The sequence below is a fragment of the Vidua chalybeata genome, chromosome 1 (assembly GCF_026979565.1).
Source record: "Vidua chalybeata isolate OUT-0048 chromosome 1, bVidCha1 merged haplotype, whole genome shotgun sequence".
Taxonomy (NCBI): Eukaryota; Metazoa; Chordata; class Aves; order Passeriformes; family Viduidae; genus Vidua; species Vidua chalybeata.
Window position 1 is genome coordinate 111,529,302 of NC_071530.1, and position 13,906 is coordinate 111,543,207.

Consider the following 13,906-nt stretch of genomic DNA (forward strand, 5'->3'; position numbering starts at 1 on the left):
TGTTTATAAAATAAATACAAGTGGCAGCTGGTATAACTCATGAAAACTCAGTGTTTGGAAGGGGTCTAAGCCAAAGACCATCAGTCCATATAAAAGTTCCTGTTGGTTTTAGATTGATCATTTAGTTGTGCTATGTGGGTATTGCATGTGGCCCAGGTTAGTACTTTATTAGGTACCAAAGCTAAAACATTGAGCCTTTCTGTCATTTACTGTCCTGCTGTGTTCAATTTAATTATAGACAGGCAATTAACAGCATAGGTGAGAGAAAAAGTGAGTATTTTACTAGATTTACCTCGAAATCTACCAACAGTAGGAAAAGGGAGTTCGCTGTTACTATGCATACAATAACAGAGCAGGTTTAAGCTTTCTAAAGACTGAACTGACTGGACAAATCACAAAGGTTCACAGGTACACCTTGCCCCACAAACAGTCTGTGCAAAGATGAGAGGCTGATGGGCTTCAGGCATCAGGATGGAGGCTGGGGCTTGGGACAGGGGCCCTTGCCAGTCATTTTCCTCTCTCATTAGCTCCAGTATGTGTATAGCAACACTGTCAGGAGCTTGGACTTTTGTGCATTGCCAGAAGCTATATGGGCATGTGCGTTGGCTGCTAATTCAAGGTGAGGGTCACACTGAAAAATTGTCCATAGACACATCTAACTCATCAACATCTAATGATTGTTGACTGTTTCTTTTTTTTTTTTTTTTTTTCTTTTGCAGTTCTTTTGCCAGCAGCTTTGCCGTGTGGCTTGACAGAAATCATTGGATATTTAGAATGGCACTTCTATTCAACATAATTTTAACATCAAGACATTTTTAGGGACATTTCTCTCATGCATGCTGGCTGTAGCCTACAGGGTCCTCTGTGAGCCAGAAGGTCCCATGATCCATTTGGGGTGAGAAATAGCAATTCTCAATGTTAAAGCTACCAGGCTGAGGGTATGGCTTTGTAACATCTGTCTTAGAAGCAGCACTGGCTTAAAAAATACCCTATACTAGAGGCTCTTTTCACCTGTGCTGTTCCCCATCCCTTTTTCATTAGCACAACTATTTGTGCCTTACAGTGAAGGAAAGGATTTGTTTGCTGTGTGTTTTAAATATTGGCTTGGTTCCCTAGTATGATTCCCTGAGTGATGCTCAGCAAGCAGCTATCTGGATAACTGCAGTCAGTTTTGTTTCTGAAAAGCCACCTGCCACACAGCTATGGACTGCTGGCTGCTTTACATCTCATGTAACTGCTTTTACCTGTGCAAAGTCTGTATAAAAATAAAGCTGGTGTCAAGTGGCTTCACACAACAGGGACAGTAATTTTAAAACCACCTGCAGAAGTGCCCTAAGTGGCCGTGCAAGCTGCAGACTGATGTGATCTGTGTGTCCAGCTTGGGAACAGCCACCAGTGCCAGCTGAGGGCAGCCTCAGGAACCAGGTGCTGCTCTGCAAGTGGCAGATTGCAAGTTGGCTTGGAGCTGCTTGTTTTTCATGCAGTAGTGTTACACTATGTTTCTAGGTGGGGAAAAGTAGAGTTTATAGTCTTTCTGAAGGATAATGTTTTTATGCTGCCTTCTTATGTACAAAAGAAGAGAATCCTCATCACCCTGCTGTTGTCTTTGGCCTTGTGAGGGGGATAGAGGAGGCTTGCCTGGTCCTCCTGTGTATGTCAGAGAGGATCTTAAAATTTACTATGTTGCAATACAATTGGACTTGGTAACTGCGGGCCAGATTTTGGGGGTTTTTGTTTGTTTTGGAAAGTGACATAATTTCCTTTATTCATCATTCAGAGGAGAATCCTGCTGCACTTTATTATCTATCTGGAAGCATATCTTGAATAGAGATGGTAAAATTTGTCTCTGCTAAAAGCATATAGATTGTTTGTTGGCTGTTTTGCTGGTTTATTTCTGATCCATTTTGGGCTGGAAAGTATTCATCCTTGAGGTTTGTTCTCCCCTCTTCACCACCCTGACCAAACATGTTTCTCCCCACCAACCATTCACATTTTCTGTTGTTCTATGGGTTTATACTTATTTATTTATTTGCACAGAGGTGCAGCACCCTAGGGGATGACTCAGATGTTCAAAAATAGGAGTGCATGGTTAGTCAGAGGTGGCTGCAAACCTAGACAATGCTTCCCAAGGGTTAGCTCTCCCTTTTGGTTTCTTTTGTTTTCTTTGCTTTCAGACATTTGTCTCCAGGAGCTCAGAGACTGCAGCTGTGATTTCTTTTTTTCCTTCGTGCAGGGTTGGTAACTGATTTGTGAGCCAAAGAGTTGAATCATATTTCCATGAATAAAGTCATCACAGTATCAACGTGATGCCTTTTCAAAACATAGGAATTAAGAGCTAGTTTAATTTAATTTAGTTGGAACCCTCCACCATTTTTATTAAACATAAACACAACGTAAGTTGCTAAAAGCCTCTGAGAGATTTATTAAGGCTCCTAATTTAAGTCTGGTAGAAAAGTCTTCCAAGATTATACAATGAATAGATTTTTCATTCCACTAAGGGTTTGGATTTTTTTTCCCCATTTATATGTAATTTGAAGTGCTGCCTGGGAACACACTGTAATAATTTAAATCATCACACATCTTCTGTTAGAAGTAGGGCTGTTCTGGCTGCCGTGGTTGTTAACCTGGGAACAGATGATTGAAATGATGGGCTCTAGTCTGATGTGTCACCACACTTGGGCAGATATTAACATGCAATTCTTCAAAGGCATTTCATGGACTACCATAATCTCTGCAAAAGAGACATTTAAGTCTCTGATAGTCTCTAGTACTTCCTCCTTTATGTCAATGGGACTTTGCATATTTAAAAGACATGTTCAGCATTTTCCATGTTTAAATCTGTTGAAACCAACCTGGCTGTGCTGCTGCACGCCAGCTAAGGCTCTGTCCTCCTCTGCCTTTAACTGATTTATGAATAATTTGCCAAAGAGTGCTCTCAATTATGCAACATCACTTTCAGTGCTCTCCTGGGGGTTGTGGCCTGAGCCAGCTGCAGTTGGACACCATTGGCATCCACCTCCTGATCTTCACCAGTTGATAAATAAGTGATGGGCAGAGATGTGAGGCTCTGTGAGGGCCACCGTGCCACTGCCCTCGATGCCCTGGGGGTGCCTGGTGAGTCACTGGTGAGCCCATTGCATCTGGAAGGGAAACAGAGATGCTGCACCAGCAATCTTTCAGCATTCCTGTTGTTTGTCACTTTGGAATGGGGAAAAAGCCACCCACTCCAATTAGAAGAAAGTTGTTTAATGAAACAACTTTAAAGTTGTTTAATTAAAAGGAAGTTCACAAGTTGTTTAATGCATTAATACAGAAGACATTTTTCCATTGCTTTCTGGGCTATACAAGAAGGGAGAAACAGCAGAATTTTTACACATGGGCTTCATCCTTAAATTAATGATGCTGTCCCAGGAAAAAAAAAGATTATGGGGATTGCCCAATGTTCACAGGGGGTCTTTGTTTTATTTTTTGAGTTTTGAAAAAGTAAATTGTTTGTGACACTTTTTTAGTCTGGCTCTTCTCTGCTCATGTGTCTCTGTGAAATAATGCCGGTAAACTCTCTCTTTTAAACAGTTCTACTGAAATTAATGACATTAGTTTCCAGGAAAAGAAATTGCAACCACTTTATGACTTCTGGATGATATTTATTGTCATGTTAACTTACAAAACCTTGTTTGTTCTTTTAAAGTAAGGATAAAAAAAAAGAATCCTATGTTAATTTCCACAAAAAATAGAATTCAAATGAACAATCACTTGTGGACTACCTGTAGCTTAAAAGTATATCAAAAAGCATCAAAGGGAAGATATGGGATGTCCTTTAGTATTTAAGAACAGTAATTTAAACAAATCTGTGCTGTCCTGGTTAAACAAAATGTTACTCATAGGAGAAATCAGCAATTGTGGTAAGAAAAGTGGAGAAAATGTTTGTTTTTCTGTGCAGGATCCAGTTAATGAGAAAGAAGCACCAGCTTGCAGTCAGGAACCATCCTGGGGGAAGCAGGTTGTATGGAAGTCCCCTTCACAGAGAGGGCTGTTGGTGAGCAGCAGACACAAGTGTCAGTCTAAGTGGGACTTCAGTTCTGTACAACAAGCAGGATGACAAACTCCCACTCTCCTGGTACCTTCTGGTGCTGAACAGGCTCGAGAGATGGACCCACTCCAGGTACAGTCACAGGCAGAGCAGTAACTCAGCAAGCATTAGGCTGTTGAAGGCATTTAAGGCCTTCCTCCATTGGAGAGCTCTACTGGATGTGTTGGAAGGGTCCGATTTCATTGTTGATACCACTGGTGGGACACATAGCATGTACAGCTGGCTGGAGGAAGAAGTTGGGATGTCCAAGGAAAGCTTTCCCAGCCAGTGCTAAGGCATGCAGTACCTCTTGAGTTCCCTTCTGCTGGAAACAACATCACTGGGAAAACACCACATGTAAGTAAAAATCCATGCACAAAAGTATCTTAACATTTGTGAGTTGGGAAATCAGTCATGGAGTTACCTGTGTGACTTTACTGGTGAGCTTTGTTAAGGGCTTTTACATGATTTCATTAATTTTTTCCCTTACTTTCTCTCCATTATCCTCACTGCTACTTGTCCTTGTACTGATAAAATTTGTGAACCCTACAGAGAAGTTAAAAGGGCCTCCAGATCCTTAGAGACGACTGATTGGTTTTTTTTTTTTTTTTTTTTTTTTTTTATTCTGAGAATTTGCTGTTTGATACTGTTTAAAATACTCAAGTGTTTTTTACACTCATTGACTTCAGCTGGTACTGAATGCTCAGCACGTCTGCAAATTACCCCTGAGGTGTCAGATAGCACATCCAGAGGATGCAAGTTTTATAAGCTTTTGAGCACTATTGATTAGTTCATTAGATGTATCAGCATCACTCCAGTAACCCCTGCAAAGGCTGGTTTTGAGTCTGTTTTTCTAAGACAGAATTCAAGCATAATTTTATTTCCTCCTTCTAAAGCCTTCCCTCTGTTTTGCACACTGTGGCCTCCCTTAAAAATGTAACATTTGTCTCATGCAGGATGTTGTTTTAATAGAGCAAAATGGGTGTTTTGGAAAGAAAATTATGTTGTGTGTGTGAAAATATACAATAGAAATTTTTAAGGAAGACTGCCCACTAATGCCTTTTTTATAATATTATAATTATTCTCCTTCCTCTTTTTCCTCCCTTTTTTTTTTTTTTTTTCCTTTTTCTTTATTGGAACTGGCTCACAGTGCAGATTTCTGCTACTTGAGCTCCTAGTGCTGCTTACAGCAATGGAGTTGCTCCTTGGGGCAAATGTGGGCTCCACACCTTTACAGGGAGGTGACAAGGCATATATATTCCATGAGGGTTTCTCAGACATTTACAGACTGAGGCAGCATGTTGAGCCTTCAGGCTCTAGGACTGTACTCTTATTCTCTAGTGAATCCCAAGCTGTTTCACCATTTTTTCACTGCAGTGTCTCACTCCAGTGAGTGCACTATTCCAGGATGGGAAGTGGCACATCTGCCTGCTCTTGGACTGTTTGGTGCTAGTGCAGCAGCTCACTGTCCCATGATACCTGTGGTACCCAAACGGTGCTATGGGGCCAAGGATTTTGTCAAGGTAAACACATCTGAGCTCACATCCTAGAGATGCAAGGCACTGTAATAACCCCATAATATACCAGCAGGCTTTGAGAGGAAATGATGGTGGTTTTTGTTTCTCTTTTTTTACCCCTGTTACCCACATTTTGTCTCTTCTACCTGTTGCAGGCACAGTTTCATTACAGCTGGTGCACAGGCAGGCATACCTTCGGTATTTTGTGCTGTCATCAGCAGACTCTTGTTCTTTGTAAAAGTGGGACATCAGGCTGGCCTGGCAAACCTGCTGCTGCTGCTGCTTGGTGGCCACTTTCACCATGCATCTTCTCTTCTCTTCTCTTCTCTTCTCTTCTCTTCTCTTCTCTTCTCTTCTCTTCTCTCTTCTCTCTTCTCTCTCTCTCTTCTCTCTTCTCTCTTCTCTCTCTCTCTTCTCTCTTCTCTCTTCTCCTCTCTTCTCCTCTCTTCTCTTCTCTCTTCTCTCTTCTCTCTCTCTCTTCTCTCTTCTCTCTCTCTCTTCTCTCTTCTCTCTTCTCTCTTCTCTTCTCTTCTCTTCTCTTCTCTTCTCTTCTCTTCTCTTCTCTTCTCTTCTCTTCTCTTCTCTTCTCTCTCTTCTCTCTATGGGTTTGTTTACAGGGGTCATTTTGGCTTTTTGAAGCTGAGAAAAGAGTTCTGTTATGGGTATGTACTGTGTGGGTGTGGGAGGAAATAGATGCAGGGCTTTAGGCTTGTTTCTTTCAGTGTTTTTGCTGGGGGAGTATCAGAGAAGGGGGACTGAGAAGGGGGAAAGCTGGGATACAGTCAGTTATCAGATCAGTGGGTTATGGAAGCCTTCACACTTTATGTCTGGAAATCACTTAAATACAACAGAGAGTGTTTTGTTCTAAATTACAGTGAACAGACAAAACATCTACTGTTTTCTTATTAGCTATTCATGAGATAATTTTCAGTGTTGGTGCTGGATAGAAGAAGATACTTTGAAGTAAAGGAAAAAGCAGAGAAGCTCTTAAATAAACTCTCCTCCCCTTCTGTAGCTGGCTCAAGCACTCTGTTGTTGAAGACATTGTTGTACTGTGCCCCTGTTCTTTGGTGCTTACAGATTAAACATTTGAAAAGATGCAATCACTGTTTGTTCTCAGTTGCAAAATGGAGGTGACCTCCAGCCTCAGCTGCCTTTGCTTTATTCCTTCCAGCACGACACAAGCTTTTACCTTATGTAAAAAGTAGTTGCTTTTATTTTCATGTCTTTCATTCATTTTTATTGTTCCTGATGATGATGATACAATAGTGATGTGCAAGTATCAGGATCTTTACTTCTTCCAGCCTAAATAACCCTTCTTTGTATTTGACTTGGAGATCAATTAGTGAGCTAGAAATAAACTCCTGGTATTCTGAATCCCAATCTACTTTTTGCTACTTTTTACTGTAGGTAAATTTTTCCTAAAGCAATTGCTGAATCACTTTCATTGATCTCTGAATTTCTTCTGGCTTGTGTCCCTCTAGCAATGCAGAAACGAAAGATCATGGCATTTTCCACATGTAGCTGTACCTCGGTTGGGAAAATGGGCAATGTTTCTTGCAGGCATGCTCCCTGATATCTTTGCTTTACCACAGGTTTAGCAGGGGAAGTGGAGATGACCCTGGATTTGGGATGCCACCCAAATCCTTTTTGTGGACCAACCCATAGTACAGGTGGCCAAATAGCTGCAGTTACACACCAAGAAGAAAAGAGTTTGTGGCAGAAAGGTGAGGCTATGTGGGCAGGGAGGAGGTCAAGCCCTCTGAAGCCAGATTCATTGCTGAAACCAAAGTATTGTGTAGTGGACAGCTGCGTGCAGAGGGGAAAGTGGATTCACTTCTGTTGCTATTTTACAATAAGCTTGGCTCTTTTAACACTCAGCTGAGGATGTTTTCTGAAAAGAGCAGTGGATTCTGTCTCCTTCTATCTTCTCTTAGTGTTACTAGAGGGAAAAGTTAGCTAAAATTATTAACAGCATAACTTCTGGCAGGGTTCAATAAGTTTTTGGCTCTTAATGCGGTACAGATAAGCAGAAACATTTTCATTTCACTGAACATGAGGCTCAGGGGAAATTTTGTTTCTTGTATATTTTGTGGCATTAACAAAACACAGTTTACAGTGAATAAACTGAGTTGAAAGCTTGTGGGTTATGTTTCTCAAGAAATTATTTGGTTTGTTTTAGTTTCATTCTACCTAGCATAATTTTACCAGGGGAATTTATTGTACTCCAGAGCATGAGATTTTCAGGAAACTTCACTTTATTTTTACAAAGACCATAGGATTAATTCTAAAGGTGAAAGTTTCTCTGTAGGTACCATTTTTTTTCTTGATGACTGGCCAAAGCCTGTGGTTTATATTACAACAAAAACAAAGAGTATACTCTGCCACCTTTCATTTACAGGCTGTGGAATACTCTCTTGACCACCTTTACTGCCACACACATACTTGAAAGCATATATTTCAGTATATCTTTTCCTTAGCAAAAATGGAGGTAGGGAGAAAAAGCAATAAAATCATGTGTGCCTATTTTTAGTTTTAGTTCAGGATTGGAATTAAGTAGAATATAATGCAAGATATTTGGATCCTGAAGTAAATAAACCAGATCCATTTTCTGCTTCAAATAAAGCTTGTTCCCTCTGAATTCCAATACCTTAAATATTAGATCTCTTTAAATCCTTTGGAAAAAAGATGGATATTGTTACAGCTATTGGTAAAAATAGCATTGTTAAAGTTTTGCTTAGTACACAGGGTACCTATGTAGATGATTGTTGTAATCCTGGTTCTAAGGCGTGATACACCTTGAGTCTGTCCCTACTCCCTGTGACTGTACATGCAGGTCTTGAGCTTCTGGTGCCTGGGAATGGCTGCTGGGATTCTCCCTCTTTCAGACCCAGCTTTTCTGTCTGCAGCACCCTATGGACCAGCTCTTGAAGCTTGGATGGATTTCAACCCTGGCATTTCTCTTTTCAGGGAATACCACATGTGTTTAGTGCAGCCACCTGGTGAATTTGTTAAACTCTAGGCTATTTCTAGCAAGAACAAGAATAAGATTAGTGGTAAGAAGAAAAGGAAGGAGGAAAAGGAATTTGAACAATAAGAGGACCTCATGCTCAAGCAATTTAAGTCAGGCTGACAGCTGACAGTTTGTCCAATCCACTAACCCCAAGATTAGACCAGTTTAAGGTTTTTTGCAGCAACTTTTGACATGTGACCTTCCCATATCCTGGCAGTAGCTTTTTATACATTTTATGATCTCTTACCTTGTTCATATCCTAATCATGACAAACAGCTGTGTAACTCTAAACCTGGAATAGGGAAATAATATCCTCACAGCTTTTAATTGATTATCACTGACCTCTTGACCCCATTTTGTTGCCTGGAAGATAAAATTAAAACGTGATATTGCTTTCATCCTTGGTGCTTCTTGAGGAGTCAAGCAGAAAATTAAATTACTATTACAGCTGCCAGATTATGTTCTGTGCCTGTGATTTGTTGTCTTGCAAGTTGTTGTAGCTCAGCATGAATTTCCACAGATTTACTTATGAATTATCTCAATGCACATGGATGCAGATTGACACTTAAGAAACGAACATTCAGCAAAGCTCTGATTCAGCAAAGTTTTTTGAAGTGTTCATTAAAGCCATTATATTGTGTTATTTAGATGTAACCTGAAGTGCTGAGTGCCAGTGGTAAATGCAGTACATTATGGTTTTCTCCTATATGTGCCAACACCAGTGTCTGCCTGCTTGGTTCCACCTCTGTGAGGTGTGCAAGAAGACATCAGTTTTAAATGAATTAGCTGAGTTCTCGAAATCAAAAGGAAAAATTTATTTCCTCCATGGAAATTGTTTTGAGGTATCAGGTTTTGCAAGAAAGGATGCAGTAATTCATGTCACTGGCAGGATGCTCAGAACAGTTTTCTCCTTTCTTTGACTCAGATTAAGAACTTGCTGGACATGAACATCTTGGCCTTCATTCCAACCATCCTCCTTGTAGTGTTTAGAGGTCTTCTAGGAGCTTTCTTTTTTTCCCTAAAATTAAGGATGAATCAATTACATATGCCGTTCTTGAATTCAATTCCAAAATCATCCCTTAGAAAAACAAGCAACCTTTTGGAGACTGTGCTTATCTTTATAAATAAATAATATGGTCCTCCTAATTATATAATAATTACAGAGACTAATGAACGCAGGTCACAAACTGCTGGATGGAAAAAATGAATCTGACCTGCTGGTACTTAATAATGTACAACACAGTAAAGAAAACATGGATTTTCAAAATGCATGTATATATTTAATGTATTGTATGTATTTAATGTTGGTACATGTATAAGAATAGAGAAGATGTCTTTTTCTTTGTTTGGTCTGGTTTTTATGCTTGAAGTATTTTTCCTGTAGAGTCACTCTCCTGCTGCTCTTCTACTCTGATGACACTTTATTAGCTTAGTGACACATAGCAGTTGTGTTGGTGTGCTTTTGCATTTATTTACAATCTATGGAGAATTTGAATGTCCTGATAAGACATGATGGGACCACTTTACATCTAGGCTTTGGAATTTCCATTTGGCATCACATGTCTTTGGGGAGAGTCATGCGATTGGTAAAGAAAGGGTCTAGGCAAAGGGTTCCCGTATTTTGAATATTTTAATGCTTTTCCGTTTTATGCTTTGGTTATAGCTTAAGCATGTTGTTATGAAGAACATTATGACCTTAACAATCCTACAAAGACAGGTTGAGAGAGTTGGGTTTGTTCAGCCTGGAGCAGAGAAGGCTCTGGTAAGGCCTTAGAGCAACTTCCAATACCTTAAGGGGGCTGCAGAAAGGCTGGAGAGGGACTTTTTACAAGAGCATGTAGTGATGTAACGGGGGGAATGGCTTCAAACTTAAAAAGGGCAGGTTTAGATTCAATATTAGAAGAAATTCTTGGCTGAGAAGGTGGTGAGACACTGGACAAGGCTACTCAGGGAAGTTGTGTACTCCCCATCCCTGGAAGCGCTCAAGGCCAGTTTGGTCTAGTGGAAGGTGTCTGTGCTTATGACAGGCGTATTGGAACTAAATGATCTTTTAGATCCCTTTCATTGCAAACCATTCTATGATTAAATTTGAAGAAAGAAAATCTTCAGAATTTTTCTATTGCAATTTTAGTAAATTGTGCAAATTTGAGATTCTCTGCCAGTTTCTTTAGTAAATACCTACTTGTCAAAAGTTTTCTTTATTTCCATTATTTTTGAGGAATTGTTTCTGAGGAGTTTTCCAGTCTTTTTAAGTGTTGAGATAACTTATCTTTAGGGAAACTGGTGCACACTGAAGCCCCTTTCTTTTGCTTTCTTACAGGCAGACTTGCCTGCATTTTTATGAATGGCATATCTGTTGTTTTATATATCTTGCTTTCTCTTCTCTCCCTGCTGGAGAGAGGATTGCCCAACTGAAGACCAGTAAGTTGGTTATAGAGATGCTCTCCTCCCATCAGCCCAGACATCCCTTCAGCAGCTTCCATTCCGAGCCAGCAAAAATACATAAGTTTCAGAAAAAGGCAATCACCTTGACTTGCATTGACAGCCTGCGTGATAGTGGGAGGAAAACAGTATTTTGAATATGAGAGAGGAAACTTTAAGAGCTAAAAGTGTAAGTAACTGTAGGTTGAGGCACATGGCCAAGTCTCTGCAAGCTCTCCACAGACTGGTACAGATGCATGTTTCCCAATGGTTTACCTCTCCATAGGGTCAGAAAGAGTGCATTTCATTTAGTTCTTGGAAGTTCTGTGTGTGCTCTGGCAGCCCACCACCTCCTCTGCCTAGTCCTGCTCTTGGACAGAGCAGCAATCTGCTGTTGGGTTCTCTGTTGGCACACCAGAGGTGAAATCTGACCTGGCTAGGAGGAAGAGGAGGAGGAGGGATCCCAGTGAAAGGGCTGTGCTGGAGCATGCCCGTGCTGTTGATGAGTGCTGAATTTCAGCTCCTCTTAGTGGCAGGATGTTGGCATTTCTGTTGGCAGCTGTGTTTGCTCACCATCTACTGAGGGAACACCCCCTGATGAAGCTCACTTCAAGCTTTTTGCTTCCAGTTTGAAAGAGTGAATAAGGTCAGTAAGGAAAACAGGATTTCTCTTTAGGGAGAGCCTGTCCCCTGCCCAGACTTCTCACATTGTGCTACAGCTTTGCTCCCCTATCTCTCTACAGGTTCGTGACTTTATGCTGTTGAGCACTACAATGAGATATTTTAACCAAAATCCACTTTTCAATCCAGCAGGGCGAGGAGCAGAGTCCCATGTGTGACTCCCATTAGTCCTGTGGAAATGCCATGGTTTCTGTTTGCAAGAGGCTGGGTTTGTAACAATTACTGTTTTAACAATTTGGAGCTGGAGTGCTATGTTTGAGTGCTATGTATTTCCCCTACCATTGGGAAGCCTTTGGCTTCCTCATGGTACATTACAGAAACCTTGCACAAACTGCTTAAGCTCATAAAAAACACTTCTTATTACTCTCTGGAATAAAAACCAAAACATGCATCAACACAAGCCAGTAATATGTTAGAAGACACTACAGAATTAAACATAAGACCATCTAGCAAAGATATAGTGCCAGACACAAAGAAAACACTAAGAAAACTCCTAAGAGTTATTCTATGTTGTTTAAGAAGCAGTGCCTTGCTGATTCCAAAAGTTCATGGAGTTGTTAGCACCTTGCCAGCTCATACCTGAAAATGGGAGAACAGCGTGTGTTTTGTAGGGCTGTGGTGCTTATAAAGCTTTTCCATATATATATATATTTGCCTTAATCCTGTACTTTTTTTAAATTCTGCTTTTTTTTTTTTTTTTTCCTTAATTTTGTAGCATGAACTCTTATTCAGACTGTTTTTCCTTTTCTGTTAGCTCTAGAAGATCCTGCTCAGGTCACAGTCCTTATTTTATTATAACTTGGCAGAAAAAGGCAGGAAAGAAACTGTTTGATCTGAGAGAGAACCATGCAACTTTTTTTTTTTTTAATAAACTCACATAATGAGGCAGCTGAAAGAAACTATGTCACAGTGACTTTAACCAAAAATAATCTTGTATAAACCAGTTTGCATTTAAACTTGGAAAGAACCCATCACGGTATCTTCCACACCCACAACATAACCCGGAGTACCATTCCTTTGACTGGAATTGAATATCTAATCTTCAGCCCATAGATTAGACGAAGCTGTCTTCTAAATGCCCTACTGCCCCTTGGCCTGCATTTGCTTCTCCTCAATTCATCACCTTTCTCTCTGTGAGGAAATCACAATGTAGATAATGTTTTGCCAAGAATCTGGCAGAGCTATCTTTCTTTTTCTATTTTTTTTTTTTTTTAATCACGTTGACTAATGCTTCTGTTCCAAAAGCTCAGTGTTTCCATGGGCAGGGTGGACAATTTAGGGACATATGCATATATACTTAATATATAAGCTGTCAAAACTTTAAAGGGATACTTGAGAGGATTATTTTCCTTTCTACCTAGCTGTGAAGATAGGCTACTGCATTAAATGTGTAGCCACTGGCTCCAGGCTAGCTGTCCTTCTAGCTCCCTTTGGACTTTGGGCAAAAAGTTGACCTGGGTTTGAACTGTCCCAGAGTCAAGTTTTCAAAAACAAAACCTGACCTAAGCTTTGTGAAGACTGAACTACTCCCAGTTTTTTCATCTATCTGTTGTAGGTGTGTTCTGCCCATAAGTTTGTAATCTTTGAGATACAGGGGAACAAAAGCTTGAGATACAATCGTCTGACAACTTGTCACAACTGCACACAGCTGAATCTCAGCTTGAAGGTTTCCATAAATGTGCTGTCTGAGCTATTTAATAGCTATCCACAGAGGGGATGAAACCCTGTGCTTGGAAAATATATTATTACTCTGGTTGTGTGTTCCTGTAATTTTTCTCCAGATGTCTACTGAAATATTTTCCAAGTATCTTTTTATTTTGGGTGTATCTTCAATTTGTATAGAAATGTAAATTAATCTCAATTAAGATAAAACACTGAACATTAATTTTGAATGAAATATAACTGTCATACTGAACTATATTATGATAAATAATGCAGCACTGAAATGCAGTGCAGTCATCTCATGTGAAAACTCCTTTTGCTTTTGGTGAATGCAAAGCAGCCAGTGGAAACCACTTCTGCTGTGTTGTGTTCTATTTCAAACATTTTTGATTTCATTCATGTTTACTTCAAAATGGGTATATGGACAACGAGAAGGACCTGATAAAATATATTCAGCCATTTGGATTGTAATTCTGTGTCTCCACCACGTAGCATATAATTGGCTTTAGGCTTTATAGCTGTCTAGTCTTGCTAGGATGTCTA

At 40.1% G+C, this 13,906-nt stretch overlaps 1 pseudogene; it reads left to right on the plus strand.

Moving 5' to 3' along the window:
* The first annotated feature begins 534 nt into the window (after positions 1-534).
* LOC128787713 (chloride channel protein B-like) overlaps positions 535-13,906 on the plus strand; it is a 93,770-nt pseudogene continuing 80,398 nt past the window's right edge.